Genomic DNA, 22,490 nt, shown 5'->3' with positions numbered 1-22,490 from the left:
TGTGACATTTCTGCGACTTTAGCTTCTAGAGCATTTTTACAACATTATACATAGGTGCTGAATACATAAAAAGCGACTGTTCAGCGACAGACAAGTCGCATCGGCTGAAAGTAGGCCAGAATGTCAGTCCATGTTGGAGCAGGTTTAGATACAGTCTAAAGTATAGATCTCAAAGTCTGTGCACAGAATTTAGCAAGGGCCTCGCACCTTCTGATGCATCAGGTAGGTGCACAATAGCATAGCCTAACCCTCTGTACTTTGGTCTATATTGATGCGGGACATAGACAGCCAGCTGATGACCAATCCATTAGTGCAATGGATGGCTGGAAGCATTTGTCTTTGCCTTTGCAATACCACAGAAGCAATGCATGGTCAATGTACAGCAATGACACACCTGTGTGAACAGCCAGGAGACCCCCCCCCCCCCCATGTTATGTTACATAGTTACATAGTTAGTACGGTCGAAAAAAGACATATGTCCATCAAGTTCAACCAGGGAATTAAGGGGTAGGGGTGTGGCGCGATATTGGGGAAGGGATGAGATTTTATATTTCTTCATAAGCATTAATCTTATTTTGTCAATTAGGAACATTCAGCACCCACCCGCTATCAAGGCAGCTGCCTATCATGTCATGCCCTACCTGCACAGGTGTGCTGGCTACTCAAATGATCCAATTAAGGAGGCCATTTAGTCAGCAGCAGCAGAAGTCCTGTGCCTGGACGCTCCAACAGCGGCCAGACACAAGCAGAAGCAGAAGCAGCAGAAGCAGCAGCAGCACCACCTTTTGTTTTTTGGCTGCAGCAGCAGCAAGGCCCACAGGGCTGGCTAGCTGGCTAGCCAGCAAGCAGGTAGCAATGAAAGTAGGAATCTTTCTTTTTAACCCTGTAAGGGGGTGGTGCACTGTACCCGAAGATACTGCCATATCGGGTCAATGCATAGGGCGACGGAAGCAAGCTTCGAAATCGGCCCCCGTTCTCAAAAATCCATTTAATATATGGTCCCCAGATAGGGGACGTATCAGATATTAAACTGATAAGAACAGATACTACACTTGATCTTAGCCAAAAGGCCGAGAAGCGATAACCGTGAAAGGGGCGGGCCCAACAAGGTGCCCTTCATGGGCACTATCACTGCTTGCTGTCAGGGAGGCTGCCAGACAATTTTCCATGCACACTCTGGGCTGGGGGGCAGTCAACCACCAGTACACACAGCAGAACCTAAACCCATACCATTATTGCTAAGCAGCAAGACAGGGGCCCATTGCACTCCCACGGGGCCTTTTTAAATGCAATCCATAACCCGGATTTGCCAGGAACCCTTCTTACTCCTCCTACTTGCATGTGACACTGGGCTTAGGATCTGCATAGGAAACACACACACAAGCACACACCTACCTTTGTTGCCTGCAGATGCCTCCTTGGCTGTCCCCAAACGGTATCAAACCAACACCCACGGGAAGCTGTAAGCATAGAGGACATGCCTGCACCCCATTGGACTTACCTGTGTGGGTTAAATCCGGGTTATTTGACAACCTATGGCGGTGATGGTTCTGCTCAGGCAGAGCAGTGCTGATGCTCCTCATAAAGCTGTCGCTGCTGTGAAGGTTCTAGGTGACATCACAAATCCCTATGGTTACATACACAACAAAGCTGGGTTGTTGTTGTTTACACTCTGCAAGGCCTGTGGAAGTGAGTGACATCATAGCACTGTAGTTCTGAGGGTTCTAGATGGATGCAACAATCTCCTGTTGCTTCTATGAAGGCCATAATAGACGACATCACCAAACAGCTCCATAGTCACATACACAGCAAAGGAGAGATGTTGTTTACACCTAGTGATGTCAGTGGTATTGAGTGACATCACAGCACAGTGCTAAGGCTCCTGGGCCTGGACACAGCAGCGGCTGCAATATCTCAACGGAGAATACGTTTATATATATGTGTGTGCGTGCGCGTATATATATATATATATATATATATATATATATATATATATATTTCTCCGCCGAAATCACTTTTAAACCCATTTCCACCTTTTTTTCCCTTCTCTTCCTCTTACTTTTTTTTCACGTTTTTTTACGTTTTTCTCCTTTTCGCCTCTTTTCTGGGCGTATTATTCTTCTTTTTCTTCTTTTTTTTCGTCTAATGCATACCCCATCAGTGCAGCAATGCTTATTCAATACCGCCAGCAGATGGAGACACTGGGGGATAATTTTCTAAGGATTTATACTGATTTTTCCTGTCTGAATTTGTCGCACAGAAAGTTGCAGGCCAAATATGTGTGACATTTCTGCGACTTTAGCTTCTAGAGCATTTTTACAACATTATACATAGGTGCTGAATACATAAAAAGCGACTGTTCAGCGACAGACAAGTCACATCGGCTGAAAGTAGGCCAGAATGTCAGTCCATGTTGGAGCAGGTTTAGATACAGTCTAAAGTATAGATCTCAAAGTCTGTGCACAGAATTTAGCAAGGGCCTCGCACCTTCTGATGCATCAGGTAGGTGCACAATAGCATAGCCTAACCCTCTGTACTTTGGTCTATATTGATGCGGGACATAGACAGCCAGCTGATGACCAATCCATTAGTGCAATGGATGGCTGGAAGCATTTGTCTTTGCCTTTGCAATACCACAGAAGCAATGCATGGTCAATGTACAGCAATGACACACCTGTGTGAACAGCCAGGAGACCCCCCCCCCCCCCCCCCCATGTTATGTTACATAGTTACATAGTTAGTACGGTCGAAAAAAGACATATGTCCATCAAGTTCAACCAGGGAATTAAGGGGTAGGGGTGTGGCGCGATATTGGGGAAGGGATGAGATTTTATATTTCTTCATAAGCATTAATCTTATTTTGTCAATTAGGAACATTCAGCACCCACCCGCTATCAAGGCAGCTGCCTATCATGTCATGCCCTACCTGCACAGGTGTGCTGGCTACTCAAATGATCCAATTAAGGAGGCCATTTAGTCAGCAGCAGCAGAAGTCCTGTGCCTGGACGCTCCAACAGCGGCCAGACACAAGCAGAAGCAGAAGCAGCAGAAGCAGCAGCAGCACCACCTTTTGTTTTTTGGCTGCAGCAGCAGCAAGGCCCACAGGGCTGGCTAGCTGGCTAGCCAGCAAGCAGGTAGCAATGAAAGTAGGAATCTTTCTTTTTAACCCTGTAAGGGGGTGGTGCACTGTACCCGAAGATACTGCCATATCGGGTCAATGCATAGGGCGACGGAAGCAAGCTTCGAAATCGGCCCCCGTTCTCAAAAATCCATTTAATATATGGTCCCCAGATAGGGGACGTATCAGATATTAAACTGATAAGAACAGATACTACACTTGATCTTAGCCAAAAGGCCGAGAAGCGATAACCGTGAAAGGGGCGGGCCCAACAAGGTGCCCTTCATGGGCACTATCACTGCTTGCTGTCAGGGAGGCTGCCAGACAATTTTCCATGCACACTCTGGGCTGGGGGGCAGTCAACCACCAGTACACACAGCAGAACCTAAACCCATACCATTATTGCTAAGCAGCAAGACAGGGGCCCATTGCACTCCCACGGGGCCTTTTTAAATGCAATCCATAACCCGGATTTGCCAGGAACCCTTCTTACTCCTCCTACTTGCATGTGACACTGGGCTTAGGATCTGCATAGGAAACACACACACAAGCACACACCTACCTTTGTTGCCTGCAGATGCCTCCTTGGCTGTCCCCAAACGGTATCAAACCAACACCCACGGGAAGCTGTAAGCATAGAGGACATGCCTGCACCCCATTGGACTTACCTGTGTGGGTTAAATCCGGGTTATTTGACAACCTATGGCGGTGATGGTTCTGCTCAGGCAGAGCAGTGCTGATGCTCCTCATAAAGCTGTCGCTGCTGTGAAGGTTCTAGGTGACATCACAAATCCCTATGGTTACATACACAACAAAGCTGGGTTGTTGTTGTTTACACTCTGCAAGGCCTGTGGAAGTGAGTGACATCATAGCACTGTAGTTCTGAGGGTTCTAGATGGATGCAACAATCTCCTGTTGCTTCTATGAAGGCCATAATAGACAACATCACCAAACAGCTCCATAGTCACATACACAGCAAAGGAGAGATGTTGTTTACACCTAGTGATGTCAGTGGTATTGAGTGACATCACAGCACAGTGCTAAGGCTCCTGGGCCTGGACACAGCAGCGGCTGCAATATCTCAACGGAGAATACGTTTATATATATGTGTGTGTGTGCGCGTATATATATATATATATATATATATATATATATATATATATATTTCTCCGCCGAAATCACTTTTAAACCCATTTCCACCTTTTTTTCCCTTCTCTTCCTCTTACTTTTTTTTCACGTTTTTTTACGTTTTTCTCCTTTTCGCCTCTTTTCTGGGCGTATTATTCTTCTTTTTCTTCTTTTTTTTCGTCTAATGCATACCCCATCAGTGCAGCAATGCTTATTCAATACCGCCAGCAGATGGAGACACTGGGGGATAATTTTCTAAGGATTTATACTGATTTTTCATGTCTGAATTTGTCGCACAGAAAGTTGCAGGCCAAATATGTGTGACATTTCTGCGACTTTAGCTTCTAGAGCATTTTTACAACATTATACATAGGTGCTGAATACATAAAAAGCGACTGTTCAGCGACAGACAAGTCGCATCGGCTGAAAGTAGGCCAGAATGTCAGTCCATGTTGGAGCAGGTTTAGATACAGTCTAAAGTATAGATCTCAAAGTCTGTGCACAGAATTTAGCAAGGGCCTCGCACCTTCTGATGCATCAGGTAGGTGCACAATAGCATAGCCTAACCCTCTGTACTTTGGTCTATATTGATGCGGGACATAGACAGCCAGCTGATGACCAATCCATTAGTGCAATGGATGGCTGGAAGCATTTGTCTTTGCCTTTGCAATACCACAGAAGCAATGCATGGTCAATGTACAGCAATGACACACCTGTGTGAACAGCCAGGAGACCCCCCCCCCCCCCCCATGTTATGTTACATAGTTACATAGTTAGTACGGTCAAAAAAAGACATATGTCCATCAAGTTCAACCAGGGAATTAAGGGGTAGGGGTGTGGCGCGATATTGGGGAAGGGATGAGATTTTATATTTCTTCATAAGCATTAATCTTATTTTGTCAATTAGGAACATTCAGCACCCACCCGCTATCAAGGCAGCTGCCTATCATGTCATGCCCTACCTGCACAGGTGTGCTGGCTACTCAAATGATCCAATTAAGGAGGCCATTTAGTCAGCAGCAGCAGAAGTCCTGTGCCTGGACGCTCCAACAGCGGCCAGACACAAGCAGAAGCAGAAGCAGCAGAAGCAGCAGCAGCACCACCTTTTGTTTTTTGGCTGCAGCAGCAGCAAGGCCCACAGGGCTGGCTAGCTGGCTAGCCAGCAAGCAGGTAGCAATGAAAGTAGGAATCTTTCTTTTTAACCCTGTAAGGGGGTGGTGCACTGTACCCGAAGATACTGCCATATCGGGTCAATGCATAGGGCGACGGAAGCAAGCTTCGAAATCGGCCCCCGTTCTCAAAAATTCATTTAATATATGGTCCCCAGATAGGGGACGTATCAGATATTAAACTGATAAGAACAGATACTACACTTGATCTTAGCCAAAAGGCCGAGAAGCGATAACCGTGAAAGGGGCGGGCCCAACAAGGTGCCCTTCATGGGCACTATCACTGCTTGCTGTCAGGGAGGCTGCCAGACAATTTTCCATGCACACTCTGGGCTGGGGGGCAGTCAACCACCAGTACACACAGCAGAACCTAAACCCATACCATTATTGCTAAGCAGCAAGACAGGGGCCCATTGCACTCCCACGGGGCCTTTTTAAATGCAATCCATAACCCGGATTTGCCAGGAACCCTTCTTACTCCTCCTACTTGCATGTGACACTGGGCTTAGGATCTGCATAGGAAACACACACACAAGCACACACCTACCTTTGTTGCCTGCAGATGCCTCCTTGGCTGTCCCCAAACGGTATCAAACCAACACCCACGGGAAGCTGTAAGCATAGAGGACATGCCTGCACCCCATTGGACTTACCTGTGTGGGTTAAATCCGGGTTATTTGACAACCTATGGCGGTGATGGTTCTGCTCAGGCAGAGCAGTGCTGATGCTCCTCATAAAGCTGTCGCTGCTGTGAAGGTTCTAGGTGACATCACAAATCCCTATGGTTACATACACAACAAAGCTGGGTTGTTGTTGTTTACACTCTGCAAGGCCTGTGGAAGTGAGTGACATCATAGCACTGTAGTTCTGAGGGTTCTAGATGGATGCAACAATCTCCTGTTGCTTCTATGAAGGCCGTAATAGACGACATCACCAAACAGCTCCATAGTCACATACACAGCAAAGGAGAGATGTTGTTTACACCTAGTGATGTCAGTGGTATTGAGTGACATCACAGCACAGTGCTAAGGCTCCTGGGCCTGGACACAGCAGCGGCTGCAATATCTCAACGGAGAATACGTTTATATATATGTGTGTGTGTGCGCGTATATATATATATATATATATATATATATATATATTTCTCCGCCGAAATCACTTTTAAACCCATTTCCACCTTTTTTTCCCTTCTCTTCCTCTTACTTTTTTTTCACGTTTTTTTACGTTTTTCTCCTTTTCGCCTCTTTTCTGGGCGTATTATTCTTCTTTTTCTTCTTTTTTTTCGTCTAATGCATACCCCATCAGTGCAGCAATGCTTATTCAATACCGCCAGCAGATGGAGACACTGGGGGATAATTTTCTAAGGATTTATACTGATTTTTCCTGTCTGAATTTGTCGCACAGAAAGTTGCAGGCCAAATATGTGTGACATTTCTGCGACTTTAGCTTCTAGAGCATTTTTACAACATTATACATAGGTGCTGAATACATAAAAAGCGACTGTTCAGCGACAGACAAGTCGCATCGGCTGAAAGTAGGCCAGAATGTCAGTCCATGTTGGAGCAGGTTTAGATACAGTCTAAAGTATAGATCTCAAAGTCTGTGCACAGAATTTAGCAAGGGCCTCGCACCTTCTGATGCATCAGGTAGGTGCACAATAGCATAGCCTAACCCTCTGTACTTTGGTCTATATTGATGCGGGACATAGACAGCCAGCTGATGACCAATCCATTAGTGCAATGGATGGCTGGAAGCATCTGTCTTTGCCTTTGCAATACCACAGAAGCAATGCATGGTCAATGTACAGCAATGACACACCTGTGTGAACAGCCAGGAGACCCCCCCCCCCCCCCATGTTATGTTACATAGTTACATAGTTAGTACGGTCGAAAAAAGACATATGTCCATCAAGTTCAACCAGGGAATTAAGGGGTAGGGGTGTGGCGCGATATTGGGGAAGGGATGAGATTTTATATTTCTTCATAAGCATTAATCTTATTTTGTCAATTAGGAACATTCAGCACCCACCCGCTATCAAGGCAGCTGCCTATCATGTCATGCCCTACCTGCACAGGTGTGCTGGCTACTCAAATGATCCAATTAAGGAGGCCATTTAGTCAGCAGCAGCAGAAGTCCTGTGCCTGGACGCTCCAACAGCGGCCAGACACAAGCAGAAGCAGAAGCAGCAGAAGCAGCAGCAGCACCACCTTTTGTTTTTTGGCTGCAGCAGCAGCAAGGCCCACAGGGCTGGCTAGCTGGCTAGCCAGCAAGCAGGTAGCAATGAAAGTAGGAATCTTTCTTTTTAACCCTGTAAGGGGGTGGTGCACTGTACCCGAAGATACTGCCATATCGGGTCAATGCATAGGGCGACGGAAGCAAGCTTCGAAATCGGCCCCCGTTCTCAAAAATCCATTTAATATATGGTCCCCAGATAGGGGACGTATCAGATATTAAACTGATAAGAACAGATACTACACTTGATCTTAGCCAAAAGGCCGAGAAGCGATAACCGTGAAAGGGGCGGGCCCAACAAGGTGCCCTTCATGGGCACTATCACTGCTTGCTGTCAGGGAGGCTGCCAGACAATTTTCCATGCACACTCTGGGCTGGGGGGCAGTCAACCACCAGTACACACAGCAGAACCTAAACCCATACCATTATTGCTAAGCAGCAAGACAGGGGCCCATTGCACTCCCACGGGGCCTTTTTAAATGCAATCCATAACCCGGATTTGCCAGGAACCCTTCTTACTCCTCCTACTTGCATGTGACACTGGGCTTAGGATCTGCATAGGAAACACACACACAAGCACACCTACCTTTGTTGCCTGCAGATGCCTCCTTGGCTGTCCCCAAACGGTATCAAACCAACACCCACGGGAAGCTGTAAGCATAGAGGACATGCCTGCACCCCATTGGACTTACCTGTGTGGGTTAAATCCGGGTTATTTGACAACCTATGGCGGTGATGGTTCTGCTCAGGCAGAGCAGTGCTGATGCTCCTCATAAAGCTGTCGCTGCTGTGAAGGTTCTAGGTGACATCACAAATCCCTATGGTTACATACACAACAAAGCTGGGTTGTTGTTGTTTACACTCTGCAAGGCCTGTGGAAGTGAGTGACATCATAGCACTGTAGTTCTGAGGGTTCTAGATGGATGCAACAATCTCCTGTTGCTTCTATGAAGGCCATAATAGACGACATCACCAAACAGCTCCATAGTCACATACACAGCAAAGGAGAGATGTTGTTTACACCTAGTGATGTCAGTGGTATTGAGTGACATCACAGCACAGTGCTAAGGCTCCTGGGCCTGGACACAGCAGCGGCTGCAATATCTCAACGGAGAATACGTTTATATATATGTGTGTGTGTGCGCGTATATATATATATATATATATATATATATATATATATATATATATATATATTTCTCCGCCGAAATCACTTTTAAACCCATTTCCACCTTTTTTTCCCTTCTCTTCCTCTTACTTTTTTTTCACGTTTTTTTACGTTTTTCTCCTTTTCGCCTCTTTTCTGGGCGTATTATTCTTCTTTTTCTTCTTTTTTTTCGTCTAATGCATACCCCATCAGTGCAGCAATGCTTATTCAATACCGCCAGCAGATGGAGACACTGGGGGATAATTTTCTAAGGATTTATACTGATTTTTCCTGTCTGAATTTGTCGCACAGAAAGTTGCAGGCCAAATATGTGTGACATTTCTGCGACTTTAGCTTCTAGAGCATTTTTACAACATTATACATAGGTGCTGAATACATAAAAAGCGACTGTTCAGCGACAGACAAGTCGCATCGGCTGAAAGTAGGCCAGAATGTCAGTCCATGTTGGAGCAGGTTTAGATACAGTCTAAAGTATAGATCTCAAAGTCTGTGCACAGAATTTAGCAAGGGCCTCGCACCTTCTGATGCATCAGGTAGGTGCACAATAGCATAGCCTAACCCTCTGTACTTTGGTCTATATTGATGCGGGACATAGACAGCCAGCTGATGACCAATCCATTAGTGCAATGGATGGCTGGAAGCATTTGTCTTTGCCTTTGCAATACCACAGAAGCAATGCATGGTCAATGTACAGCAATGACACACCTGTGTGAACAGCCAGGAGACCCCCCCCCCCCCCATGTTATGTTACATAGTTACATAGTTAGTACGGTCGAAAAAAGACATATGTCCATCAAGTTCAACCAGGGAATTAAGGGGTAGGGGTGTGGCGCGATATTGGGGAAGGGATGAGATTTTATATTTCTTCATAAGCATTAATCTTATTTTGTCAATTAGGAACATTCAGCACCCACCCGCTATCAAGGCAGCTGCCTATCATGTCATGCCCTACCTGCACAGGTGTGCTGGCTACTCAAATGATCCAATTAAGGAGGCCATTTAGTCAGCAGCAGCAGAAGTCCTGTGCCTGGACGCTCCAACAGCGGCCAGACACAAGCAGAAGCAGAAGCAGCAGAAGCAGCAGCAGCACCACCTTTTGTTTTTTGGCTGCAGCAGCAGCAAGGCCCACAGGGCTGGCTAGCTGGCTAGCCAGCAAGCAGGTAGCAATGAAAGTAGGAATCTTTCTTTTTAACCCTGTAAGGGGGTGGTGCACTGTACCCGAAGATACTGCCATATCGGGTCAATGCATAGGGCGACGGAAGCAAGCTTCGAAATCGGTCCCCGTTCTCAAAAATCCATTTAATATATGGTCCCCAGATAGGGGACGTATCAGATATTAAACTGATAAGAACAGATACTACACTTGATCTTAGCCAAAAGGCCGAGAAGCGATAACCGTGAAAGGGGCGGGCCCAACAAGGTGCCCTTCATGGGCACTATCACTGCTTGCTGTCAGGGAGGCTGCCAGACAATTTTCCATGCACACTCTGGGCTGGGGGGCAGTCAACCACCAGTACACACAGCAGAACCTAAACCCATACCATTATTGCTAAGCAGCAAGACAGGGGCCCATTGCACTCCCACGGGGCCTTTTTAAATGCAATCCATAACCCGGATTTGCCAGGAACCCTTCTTACTCCTCCTACTTGCATGTGACACTGGGCTTAGGATCTGCATAGGAAACACACACACAAGCACACACCTACCTTTGTTGCCTGCAGATGCCTCCTTGGCTGTCCCCAAACGGTATCAAACCAACACCCACGGGAAGCTGTAAGCATAGAGGACATGCCTGCACCCCATTGGACTTACCTGTGTGGGTTAAATCCGGGTTATTTGACAACCTATGGCGGTGATGGTTCTGCTCAGGCAGAGCAGTGCTGATGCTCCTCATAAAGCTGTCGCTGCTGTGAAGGTTCTAGGTGACATCACAAATCCCTATGGTTACATACACAACAAAGCTGGGTTGTTGTTGTTTACACTCTGCAAGGCCTGTGGAAGTGAGTGACATCATAGCACTGTAGTTCTGAGGGTTCTAGATGGATGCAACAATCTCCTGTTGCTTCTATGAAGGCCATAATAGACGACATCACCAAACAGCTCCATAGTCACATACACAGCAAAGGAGAGATGTTGTTTACACCTAGTGATGTCAGTGGTATTGAGTGACATCACAGCACAGTGCTAAGGCTCCTGGGCCTGGACACAGCAGCGGCTGCAATATCTCAACGGAGAATACGTTTATATATATGTGTGTGTGTGCGCGTATATATATATATATATATATATATATATATATATATATCTCCGCCGAAATCACTTTTAAACCCATTTCCACCTTTTTTTCCCTTCTCTTCCTCTTACTTTTTTTTCACGTTTTTTTACGTTTTTCTCCTTTTCGCCTCTTTTCTGGGCGTATTATTCTTCTTTTTCTTCTTTTTTTTCGTCTAATGCATACCCCATCAGTGCAGCAATGCTTATTCAATACCGCCAGCAGATGGAGACACTGGGGGATAATTTTCTAAGGATTTATACTGATTTTTCCTGTCTGAATTTGTCGCACAGAAAGTTGCAGGCCAAATATGTGTGACATTTCTGCGACTTTAGCTTCTAGAGCATTTTTACAACATTATACATAGGTGCTGAATACATAAAAAGCGACTGTTCAGCGACAGACAAGTCGCATCGGCTGAAAGTAGGCCAGAATGTCAGTCCATGTTGGAGCAGGTTTAGATACAGTCTAAAGTATAGATCTCAAAGTCTGTGCACAGAATTTAGCAAGGGCCTCGCACCTTCTGATGCATCAGGTAGGTGCACAATAGCATAGCCTAACCCTCTGTACTTTGGTCTATATTGATGCGGGACATAGACAGCCAGCTGATGACCAATCCATTAGTGCAATGGATGGCTGGAAGCATTTGTCTTTGCCTTTGCAATACCACAGAAGCAATGCATGGTCAATGTACAGCAATGACACACCTGTGTGAACAGCCAGGAGACCCCCCCCCCCCCCCCCATGTTATGTTACATAGTTACATAGTTAGTACGGTCGAAAAAAGACATATGTCCATCAAGTTCAACCAGGGAATTAAGGGGTAGGGGTGTGGCGCGATATTGGGGAAGGGATGAGATTTTATATTTCTTCATAAGCATTAATCTTATTTTGTCAATTAGGAACATTCAGCACCCACCCGCTATCAAGGCAGCTGCCTATCATGTCATGCCCTACCTGCACAGGTGTGCTGGCTACTCAAATGATCCAATTAAGGAGGCCATTTAGTCAGCAGCAGCAGAAGTCCTGTGCCTGGACGCTCCAACAGCGGCCAGACACAAGCAGAAGCAGAAGCAGCAGAAGCAGCAGCAGCACCACCTTTTGTTTTTTGGCTGCAGCAGCAGCAAGGCCCACAGGGCTGGCTAGCTGGCTAGCCAGCAAGCAGGTAGCAATGAAAGTAGGAATCTTTCTTTTTAACCCTGTAAGGGGGTGGTGCACTGTACCCGAAGATACTGCCATATCGGGTCAATGCATAGGGCGACGGAAGCAAGCTTCGAAATCGGCCCCCGTTCTCAAAAATCCATTTAATATATGGTCCCCAGATAGGGGACGTATCAGATATTAAACTGATAAGAACAGATACTACACTTGATCTTAGCCAAAAGGCCGAGAAGCGATAACCGTGAAAGGGGCGGGCCCAACAAGGTGCCCTTCATGGGCACTATCACTGCTTGCTGTCAGGGAGGCTGCCAGACAATTTTCCATGCACACTCTGGGCTGGGGGGCAGTCAACCACCAGTACACACAGCAGAACCTAAACCCATACCATTATTGCTAAGCAGCAAGACAGGGGCCCATTGCACTCCCACGGGGCCTTTTTAAATGCAATCCATAACCCGGATTTGCCAGGAACCCTTCTTACTCCTCCTACTTGCATGTGACACTGGGCTTAGGATCTGCATAGGAAACACACACACAAGCACACACCTACCTTTGTTGCCTGCAGATGCCTCCTTGGCTGTCCCCAAACGGTATCAAACCAACACCCACGGGAAGCTGTAAGCATAGAGGACATGCCTGCACCCCATTGGACTTACCTGTGTGGGTTAAATCCGGGTTATTTGACAACCTATGGCGGTGATGGTTCTGCTCAGGCAGAGCAGTGCTGATGCTCCTCATAAAGCTGTCGCTGCTGTGAAGGTTCTAGGTGACATCACAAATCCCTATGGTTACATACACAACAAAGCTGGGTTGTTGTTGTTTACACTCTGCAAGGCCTGTGGAAGTGAGTGACATCATAGCACTGTAGTTCTGAGGGTTCTAGATGGATGCAACAATCTCCTGTTGCTTCTATGAAGGCCATAATAGACGACATCACCAAACAGCTCCATAGTCACATACACAGCAAAGGAGAGATGTTGTTTACACCTAGTGATGTCAGTGGTATTGAGTGACATCACAGCACAGTGCTAAGGCTCCTGGGCCTGGACACAGCAGCGGCTGCAATATCTCAACGGAGAATACGTTTATATATATGTGTGTGTGTGCGCGTATATATATATATATATATATATATATATATATATATATATATATATATATATTTCTCCGCCGAAATCACTTTTAAACCCATTTCCACCTTTTTTTCCCTTCTCTTCCTCTTACTTTTTTTTCACGTTTTTTTACGTTTTTCTCCTTTTCGCCTCTTTTCTGGGCGTATTATTCTTCTTTTTCTTCTTTTTTTTCGTCTAATGCATACCCCATCAGTGCAGCAATGCTTATTCAATACCGCCAGCAGATGGAGACACTGGGGGATAATTTTCTAAGGATTTATACTGATTTTTCCTGTCTGAATTTGTCGCACAGAAAGTTGCAGGCCAAATATGTGTGACATTTCTGCGACTTTAGCTTCTAGAGCATTTTTACAACATTATACATAGGTGCTGAATACATAAAAAGCGACTGTTCAGCGACAGACAAGTCGCATCGGCTGAAAGTAGGCCAGAATGTCAGTCCATGTTGGAGCAGGTTTAGATACAGTCTAAAGTATAGATCTCAAAGTCTGTGCACAGAATTTAGCAAGGGCCTCGCACCTTCTGATGCATCAGGTAGGTGCACAATAGCATAGCCTAACCCTCTGTACTTTGGTCTATATTGATGCGGGACATAGACAGCCAGCTGATGACCAATCCATTAGTGCAATGGATGGCTGGAAGCATCTGTCTTTGCCTTTGCAATACCACAGAAGCAATGCATGGTCAATGTACAGCAATGACACACCTGTGTGAACAGCCAGGAGACCCCCCCCCCCCCCATGTTATGTTACATAGTTACATAGTTAGTACGGTCGAAAAAAGACATATGTCCATCAAGTTCAACCAGGGAATTAAGGGGTAGGGGTGTGGCGCGATATTGGGGAAGGGATGAGATTTTATATTTCTTCATAAGCATTAATCTTATTTTGTCAATTAGGAACATTCAGCACCCACCCGCTATCAAGGCAGCTGCCTATCATGTCATGCCCTACCTGCACAGGTGTGCTGGCTACTCAAATGATCCAATTAAGGAGGCCATTTAGTCAGCAGCAGCAGAAGTCCTGTGCCTGGACGCTCCAACAGCGGCCAGACACAAGCAGAAGCAGAAGCAGCAGAAGCAGCAGCAGCACCACCTTTTGTTTTTTGGCTGCAGCAGCAGCAAGGCCCACAGGGCTGGCTAGCTGGCTAGCCAGCAAGCAGGTAGCAATGAAAGTAGGAATCTTTCTTTTTAACCCTGTAAGGGGGTGGTGCACTGTACCCGAAGATACTGCCATATCGGGTCAATGCATAGGGCGACGGAAGCAAGCTTCGAAATCGGCCCCCGTTCTCAAAAATCCATTTAATATATGGTCCCCAGATAGGGGACGTATCAGATATTAAACTGATAAGAACAGATACTACACTTGATCTTAGCCAAAAGGCCGAGAAGCGATAACCGTGAAAGGGGCGGGCCCAACAAGGTGCCCTTCATGGGCACTATCACTGCTTGCTGTCAGGGAGGCTGCCAGACAATTTTCCATGCACACTCTGGGCTGGGGGGCAGTCAACCACCAGTACACACAGCAGAACCTAAACCCATACCATTATTGCTAAGCAGCAAGACAGGGGCCCATTGCACTCCCACGGGGCCTTTTTAAATGCAATCCATAACCCGGATTTGCCAGGAACCCTTCTTACTCCTCCTACTTGCATGTGACACTGGGCTTAGGATCTGCATAGGAAACACACACACAAGCACACACCTACCTTTGTTGCCTGCAGATGCCTCCTTGGCTGTCCCCAAACGGTATCAAACCAACACCCACGGGAAGCTGTAAGCATAGAGGACATGCCTGCACCCCATTGGACTTACCTGTGTGGGTTAAATCCGGGTTATTTGACAACCTATGGCGGTGATGGTTCTGCTCAGGCAGAGCAGTGCTGATGCTCCTCATAAAGCTGTCGCTGCTGTGAAGGTTCTAGGTGACATCACAAATCCCTATGGTTACATACACAACAAAGCTGGGTTGTTGTTGTTTACACTCTGCAAGGCCTGTGGAAGTGAGTGACATCATAGCACTGTAGTTCTGAGGGTTCTAGATGGATGCAACAATCTCCTGTTGCTTCTATGAAGGCCATAATAGACGACATCACCAAACAGCTCCATAGTCACATACACAGCAAAGGAGAGATGTTGTTTACACCTAGTGATGTCAGTGGTATTGAGTGACATCACAGCACAGTGCTAAGGCTCCTGGGCCTGGACACAGCAGCGGCTGCAATATCTCAACGGAGAATACGTTTATATATATGTGTGTGTGTGCGCGTATATATATATATATATATATATATATATATATATATATATATATTTCTCCGCCGAAATCACTTTTAAACCCATTTCCACCTTTTTTTCCCTTCTCTTCCTCTTACTTTTTTTTCACGTTTTTTTACGTTTTTCTCCTTTTCGCCTCTTTTCTGGGCGTATTATTCTTCTTTTTCTTCTTTTTTTTCGTCTAATGCATACCCCATCAGTGCAGCAATGCTTATTCAATACCGCCAGCAGATGGAGACACTGGGGGATAATTTTCTAAGGATTTATACTGATTTTTCCTGTCTGAATTTGTCGCACAGAAAGTTGCAGGCCAAATATGTGTGACATTTCTGCGACTTTAGCTTCTAGAGCATTTTTACAACATTATACATAGGTGCTGAATACATAAAAAGCGACTGTTCAGCGACAGACAAGTCGCATCGGCTGAAAGTAGGCCAGAATGTCAGTCCATGTTGGAGCAGGTTTAGATACAGTCTAAAGTATAGATCTCAAAGTCTGTGCACAGAATTTAGCAAGGGCCTCGCACCTTCTGATGCATCAGGTAGGTGCACAATAGCATAGCCTAACCCTCTGTACTTTGGTCTATATTGATGCGGGACATAGACAGCCAGCTGATGACCAATCCATTAGTGCAATGGATGGCTGGAAGCATTTGTCTTTGCCTTTGCAATACCACAGAAGCAATGCATGGTCAATGTACAGCAATGACACACCTGTGTGAACAGCCAGGAGACCCCCCCCCCCCCCCCATGTTATGTTACATAGTTACATAGTTAGTACGGTCGAAAAAAGACATATGTCCATCAAGTTCAACCAGGGAATTAAGGGGTAGGGGTGTGGCGCGATATTGGGGAAGGGATGAGATTTTATATTTCTTCATAAGCATTAATCTTATTTTGTCAATTAGGAACATTCAGCACCCACCCGCTATCAAGGCAGCTGCCTATCATGTCATGCCCTACCTGCACAGGTGTGCTGGCTACTCAAATGATCCAATTAAGGAGGCCATTTAGTCAGCAGCAGCAGAAGTCCTGTGCCTGGACGCTCCAACAGCGGCCAGACACAAGCAGAAGCAGAAGCAGCAGAAGCAGCAGCAGCACCACCTTTTGTTTTTTGGCTGCAGCAGCAGCAAGGCCCACAGGGCTGGCTAGCTGGCTAGCCAGCAAGCAGGTAGCAATGAAAGTAGGAATCTTTCTTTTTAACCCTGTAAGGGGGTGGTGCACTGTACCCGAAGATACTGCCATATCGGGTCAATGCATAGGGCGACGGAAGCAAGCTTCGAAATCGGCCCCCGTTCTCAAAAATCCATTTAATATATGGTCCCCAGATAGGGGACGTATCAGATATTAAACTGATAAGAACAGATACTACACTTGATCTTAGCCAAAAGGCCGAGAAGCGATAACCGTGAAAGGGGCGGGCCCAACAAGGTGCCCTTCATGGGCACTATCACTGCTTGCTGTCAGGGAGGCTGCCAGACAATTTTCCATGCACACTCTGGGCTGGGGGGCAGTCAACCACCAGTACACACAGCAGAACCTAAACCCATACCATTATTGCTAAGCAGCAAGACAGGGGCCCATTGCACTCCCACGGGGCCTTTTTAAATGCAATCCATAACCCGGATTTGCCAGGAACCCTTCTTACTCCTCCTACTTGCATGTGACACTGGGCTTAGGATCTGCATAGGAAACACACACACAAGCACACACCTACCTTTGTTGCCTGCAGATGCCTCCTTGGCTGTCCCCAAACGGTATCAAACCAACACCCACGGGAAGCTGTAAGCATAGAGGACATGCCTGCACCCCATTGGACTTACCTGTGTGGGTTAAATCCGGGTTATTTGACAACCTATGGCGGTGATGGTTCTGCTCAGGCAGAGCAGTGCTGATGCTCCTCATAAAGCTGTCGCTGCTGTGAAGGTTCTAGGTGACATCACAAATCCCTATGGTTACATACACAACAAAGCTGGGTTGTTGTTGTTTACACTCTGCAAGGCCTGTGGAAGTGAGTGACATCATAGCACTGTAGTTCTGAGGGTTCTAGATGGATGCAACAATCTCCTGTTGCTTCTATGAAGGCCATAATAGACGACATCACCAAACAGCTCCATAGTCACATACACAGCAAAGGAGAGATGTTGTTTACACCTAGTGATGTCAGTGGTATTGAGTGACATCACAGCACAGTGCTAAGGCTCCTGGGCCTGGACACAGCAGCGGCTGCAATATCTCAACGGAGAATACGTTTATATATATGTGTGTGTGTGCGCGTATATATATATATATATATATATATATATATATATATATATATTTCTCCGCCGAAATCACTTTTAAACCCATTTCCACCTTTTTTTCCCTTCTCTTCCTCTTACTTTTTTTTCACGTTTTTTTACGTTTTTCTCCTTTTCGCCTCTTTTCTGGGCGTATTATTCTTCTTTTTCTTCTTTTTTTTCGTCTAATGCATACCCCATCAGTGCAGCAATGCTTATTCAATACCGCCAGCAGATGGAGACACTGGGGGATAATTTTCTAAGGATTTATACTGATTTTTCCTGTCTGAATTTGTCGCACAGAAAGTTGCAGGCCAAATATGTGTGACATTTCTGCGACTTTAGCTTCTAGAGCATTTTTACAACATTATACATAGGTGCTGAATACATAAAAAGCGACTGTTCAGCGACAGACAAGTCGCATCGGCTGAAAGTAGGCCAGAATGTCAGTCCATGTTGGAGCAGGTTTAGATACAGTCTAAAGTATAGATCTCAAAGTCTGTGCACAGAATTTAGCAAGGGCCTCGCACCTTCTGATGCATCAGGTAGGTGCACAATAGCATAGCCTAACCCTCTGTACTTTGGTCTATATTGATGCGGGACATAGACAGCCAGCTGATGACCAATCCATTAGTGCAATGGATGGCTGGAAGCATTTGTCTTTGCCTTTGCAATACCACAGAAGCAATGCATGGTCAATGTACAGCAATGACACACCTGTGTGAACAGCCAGGAGACCCCCCCCCCCCCCCCCATGTTATGTTACATAGTTACATAGTTAGTACGGTCGAAAAAAGACATATGTCCATCAAGTTCAACCAGGGAATTAAGGGGTAGGGGTGTGGCGCGATATTGGGGAAGGGATGAGATTTTATATTTCTTCATAAGCATTAATCTTATTTTGTCAATTAGGAACATTCAGCACCCACCCGCTATCAAGGCAGCTGCCTATCATGTCATGCCCTACCTGCACAGGTGTGCTGGCTACTCAAATGATCCAATTAAGGAGGCCATTTAGTCAGCAGCAGCAGAAGTCCTGTGCCTGGACGCTCAAACAGCGGCCAGACACAAGCAGAAGCAGAAGCAGCAGAAGCAGCAGCAGCACCACCTTTTGTTTTTTGGCTGCAGCAGCAGCAAGGCCCACAGGGCTGGCTAGCTGGCTAGCCAGCAAGCAGGTAGCAATGAAAGTAGGAATCTTTCTTTTTAACCCTGTAAGGGGGTGGTGCACTGTACCCGAAGATACTGCCATATCGGGTCAATGCATAGGGCGACGGAAGCAAGCTTCGAAATCGGCCCCCGTTCTCAAAAATCCATTTAATATATGGTCCCCAGATAGGGGACGTATCAGATATTAAACTGATAAGAACAGATACTACACTTGATCTTAGCCAAAAGGCCGAGAAGCGATAACCGTGAAAGGGGCGGGCCCAACAAGGTGCCCTTCATGGGCACTATCACTGCTTGCTGTCAGGGAGGCTGCCAGACAATTTTCCATGCACACTCTGGGCTGGGGGGCAGTCAACCACCAGTACACACAGCAGAACCTAAACCCATACCATTATTGCTAAGCAGCAAGACAGGGGCCCATTGCACTCCCACGGGGCCTTTTTAAATGCAATCCATAACCCGGATTTGCCAGGAACCCTTCTTACTCCTCCTACTTGCATGTGACACTGGGCTTAGGATCTGCATAGGAAACACACACACAAGCACACACCTACCTTTGTTGCCTGCAGATGCCTCCTTGGCTGTCCCCAAACGGTATCAAACCAACACCCACGGGAAGCTGTAAGCATAGAGGACATGCCTGCACCCCATTGGACTTACCTGTGTGGGTTAAATCCGGGTTATTTGACAACCTATGGCGGTGATGGTTCTGCTCAGGCAGAGCAGTGCTGATGCTCCTCATAAAGCTGTCGCTGCTGTGAAGGTTCTAGGTGACATCACAAATCCCTATGGTTACATACACAACAAAGCTGGGTTGTTGTTGTTTACACTCTGCAAGGCCTGTGGAAGTGAGTGACATCATAGCACTGTAGTTCTGAGGGTTCTAGATGGATGCAACAATCTCCTGTTGCTTCTATGAAGGCCATAATAGACGACATCACCAAACAGCTCCATAGTCACATACACAGCAAAGGAGAGATGTTGTTTACACCTAGTGATGTCAGTGGTATTGAGTGACATCACAGCACAGTGCTAAGGCTCCTGGGCCTGGACACAGCAGCGGCTGCAATATCTCAACGGAGAATACGTTTATATATATGTGTGTGTGTGCGCGTATATATATATATATATATATATATATATATATATATATATATATATTTCTCCGCCGAAATCACTTTTAAACCCATTTCCACCTTTTTTTCCCTTCTCTTCCTCTTACTTTTTTTTCACGTTTTTTTACGTTTTTCTCCTTTTCGCCTCTTTTCTGGGCGTATTATTCTTCTTTTTCTTTTTTTTTTTCGTCTAATGCATACCCCATCAGTGCAGCAATGCTTATTCAATACCGCCAGCAGATGGAGACACTGGGGGATAATTTTCTAAGGATTTATACTGATTTTTCCTGTCTGAATTTGTCGCACAGAAAGTTGCAGGCCAAATATGTGTGACATTTCTGCGACTTTAGCTTCTAGAGCATTTTTACAACATTATACATAGGTGCTGAATACATAAAAAGCGACTGTTCAGCGACAGACAAGTCGCATCGGCTGAAAGTAGGCCAGAATGTCAGTCCATGTTGGAGCAGGTTTAGATACAGTCTAAAGTATAGATCTCAAAGTCTGTGCACAGAATTTAGCAAGGGCCTCGCACCTTCTGATGCATCAGGTAGGTGCACAATAGCATAGCCTAACCCTCTGTACTTTGGTCTATATTGATGCGGGACATAGACAGCCAGCTGATGACCAATCCATTAGTGCAATGGATGGCTGGAAGCATTTGTCTTTGCCTTTGCAATACCACAGAAGCAATGCATGGTCAATGTACAGCAATGACACACCTGTGTGAACAGCCAGGAGACCCCCCCCCCCCCCATGTTATGTTACATAGTTACATAGTTAGTACGGTCGAAAAAAGACATATGTCCATCAAGTTCAACCAGGGAATTAAGGGGTAGGGGTGTGGCGCGATATTGGGGAAGGGATGAGATTTTATATTTCTTCATAAGCATTAATCTTATTTTGTCAATTAGGAACATTCAGCACCCACCCGCTATCAAGGCAGCTGCCTATCATGTCATGCCCTACCTGCACAGGTGTGCTGGCTACTCAAATGATCCAATTAAGGAGGCCATTTAGTCAGCAGCAGCAGAAGTCCTGTGCCTGGACGCTCCAACAGCGGCCAGACACAAGCAGAAGCAGAAGCAGCAGAAGCAGCAGCAGCACCACCTTTTGTTTTTTGGCTGCAGCAGCAGCAAGGCCCACAGGGCTGGCTAGCTGGCTAGCCAGCAAGCAGGTAGCAATGAAAGTAGGAATCTTTCTTTTTAACCCTGTAAGGGGGTGGTGCACTGTACCCGAAGATACTGCCATATCGGGTCAATGCATAGGGCGACGGAAGCAAGCTTCGAAATCGGCCCCCGTTCTCAAAAATCCATTTAATATATGGTCCCCAGATAGGGGACGTATCAGATATTAAACTGATAAGAACAGATACTACACTTGATCTTAGCCAAAAGGCCGAGAAGCGATAACCGTGAAAGGGGCGGGCCCAACAAGGTGCCCTTCATGGGCACTATCACTGCTTGCTGTCAGGGAGGCTGCCAGACAATTTTCCATGCACACTCTGGGCTGGGGGGCAGTCAACCACCAGTACACACAGCAGAACCTAAACCCATACCATTATTGCTAAGCAGCAAGACAGGGGCCCATTGCACTCCCACGGGGCCTTTTTAAATGCAATCCATAACCCGGATTTGCCAGGAACCCTTCTTACTCCTCCTACTTGCATGTGACACTGGGCTTAGGATCTGCATAGGAAACACACACACAAGCACACACCTACCTTTGTTGCCTGCAGATGCCTCCTTGGCTGTCCCCAAACGGTATCAAACCAACACCCACGGGAAGCTGTAAGCATAGAGGACATGCCTGCACCCCATTGGACTTACCTGTGTGGGTTAAATCCGGGTTATTTGACAACCTATGGCGGTGATGGTTCTGCTCAGGCAGAGCAGTGCTGATGCTCCTCATAAAGCTGTCGCTGCTGTGAAGGTTCTAGGTGACATCACAAATCCCTATGGTTACATACACAACAAAGCTGGGTTGTTGTTGTTTACACTCTGCAAGGCCTGTGGAAGTGAGTGACATCATAGCACTGTAGTTCTGAGGGTTCTAGATGGATGCAACAATCTCCTGTTGCTTCTATGAAGGCCATAATAGACGACATCACCAAACAGCTCCATAGTCACATACACAGCAAAGGAGAGATGTTGTTTACACCTAGTGATGTCAGTGGTATTGAGTGACATCACAGCACAGTGCTAAGGCTCCTGGGCCTGGACACAGCAGCGGCTGCAATATCTCAACGGAGAATACGTTTATATATATGTGTGT

The 22,490-nt window shown here is 46.2% G+C and overlaps 10 non-coding genes across 10 annotated transcripts; all 10 read right to left on the bottom strand.

Moving 5' to 3' along the window:
• Positions 1-891: 891 nt before the first annotated feature.
• Positions 892-1,082, bottom strand: LOC130309432 (U2 spliceosomal RNA). Its single transcript, XR_008858100.1, has one exon. It is a non-coding gene; the product is annotated as a U2 spliceosomal RNA (small nuclear RNA).
• A 2,094-nt stretch (positions 1,083-3,176) lies between these two features.
• LOC130309431 (U2 spliceosomal RNA) lies at positions 3,177-3,367 on the bottom strand. Its single transcript, XR_008858099.1, has one exon. It is a non-coding gene; the product is annotated as a U2 spliceosomal RNA (small nuclear RNA).
• A 2,091-nt stretch (positions 3,368-5,458) lies between these two features.
• Positions 5,459-5,649, bottom strand: LOC130309528 (U2 spliceosomal RNA). Its single transcript, XR_008858192.1, has one exon. It is a non-coding gene; the product is annotated as a U2 spliceosomal RNA (small nuclear RNA).
• Positions 5,650-7,731: 2,082 nt separating this feature from the next.
• Positions 7,732-7,922, bottom strand: LOC130309430 (U2 spliceosomal RNA). Its single transcript, XR_008858098.1, has one exon. It is a non-coding gene; the product is annotated as a U2 spliceosomal RNA (small nuclear RNA).
• Positions 7,923-10,017: 2,095 nt separating this feature from the next.
• On the bottom strand, positions 10,018-10,208 carry LOC130309575 (U2 spliceosomal RNA). Its single transcript, XR_008858237.1, has one exon. It is a non-coding gene; the product is annotated as a U2 spliceosomal RNA (small nuclear RNA).
• Positions 10,209-12,294: 2,086 nt separating this feature from the next.
• Positions 12,295-12,485, bottom strand: LOC130309429 (U2 spliceosomal RNA). The gene has a single exon (XR_008858097.1). It is a non-coding gene; the product is annotated as a U2 spliceosomal RNA (small nuclear RNA).
• A 2,099-nt stretch (positions 12,486-14,584) lies between these two features.
• On the bottom strand, positions 14,585-14,775 carry LOC130309428 (U2 spliceosomal RNA). The gene has a single exon (XR_008858096.1). It is a non-coding gene; the product is annotated as a U2 spliceosomal RNA (small nuclear RNA).
• A 2,093-nt stretch (positions 14,776-16,868) lies between these two features.
• On the bottom strand, positions 16,869-17,059 carry LOC130309426 (U2 spliceosomal RNA). Its single transcript, XR_008858094.1, has one exon. It is a non-coding gene; the product is annotated as a U2 spliceosomal RNA (small nuclear RNA).
• Positions 17,060-19,151: 2,092 nt separating this feature from the next.
• On the bottom strand, positions 19,152-19,342 carry LOC130309425 (U2 spliceosomal RNA). Its single transcript, XR_008858093.1, has one exon. It is a non-coding gene; the product is annotated as a U2 spliceosomal RNA (small nuclear RNA).
• Positions 19,343-21,435: 2,093 nt separating this feature from the next.
• Positions 21,436-21,626, bottom strand: LOC130309424 (U2 spliceosomal RNA). The gene has a single exon (XR_008858092.1). It is a non-coding gene; the product is annotated as a U2 spliceosomal RNA (small nuclear RNA).
• Positions 21,627-22,490: the final 864 nt, after the last annotated feature.

Source organism: Hyla sarda, unplaced genomic scaffold (assembly GCF_029499605.1).
Source record: "Hyla sarda isolate aHylSar1 unplaced genomic scaffold, aHylSar1.hap1 scaffold_153, whole genome shotgun sequence".
In the NCBI taxonomy this organism is placed as follows: Eukaryota; Metazoa; Chordata; class Amphibia; order Anura; family Hylidae; genus Hyla; species Hyla sarda.
The sequence above is the reverse complement of the archived record's forward strand: the minus strand, read 5'-3'. Positions and strand labels throughout refer to the sequence as shown.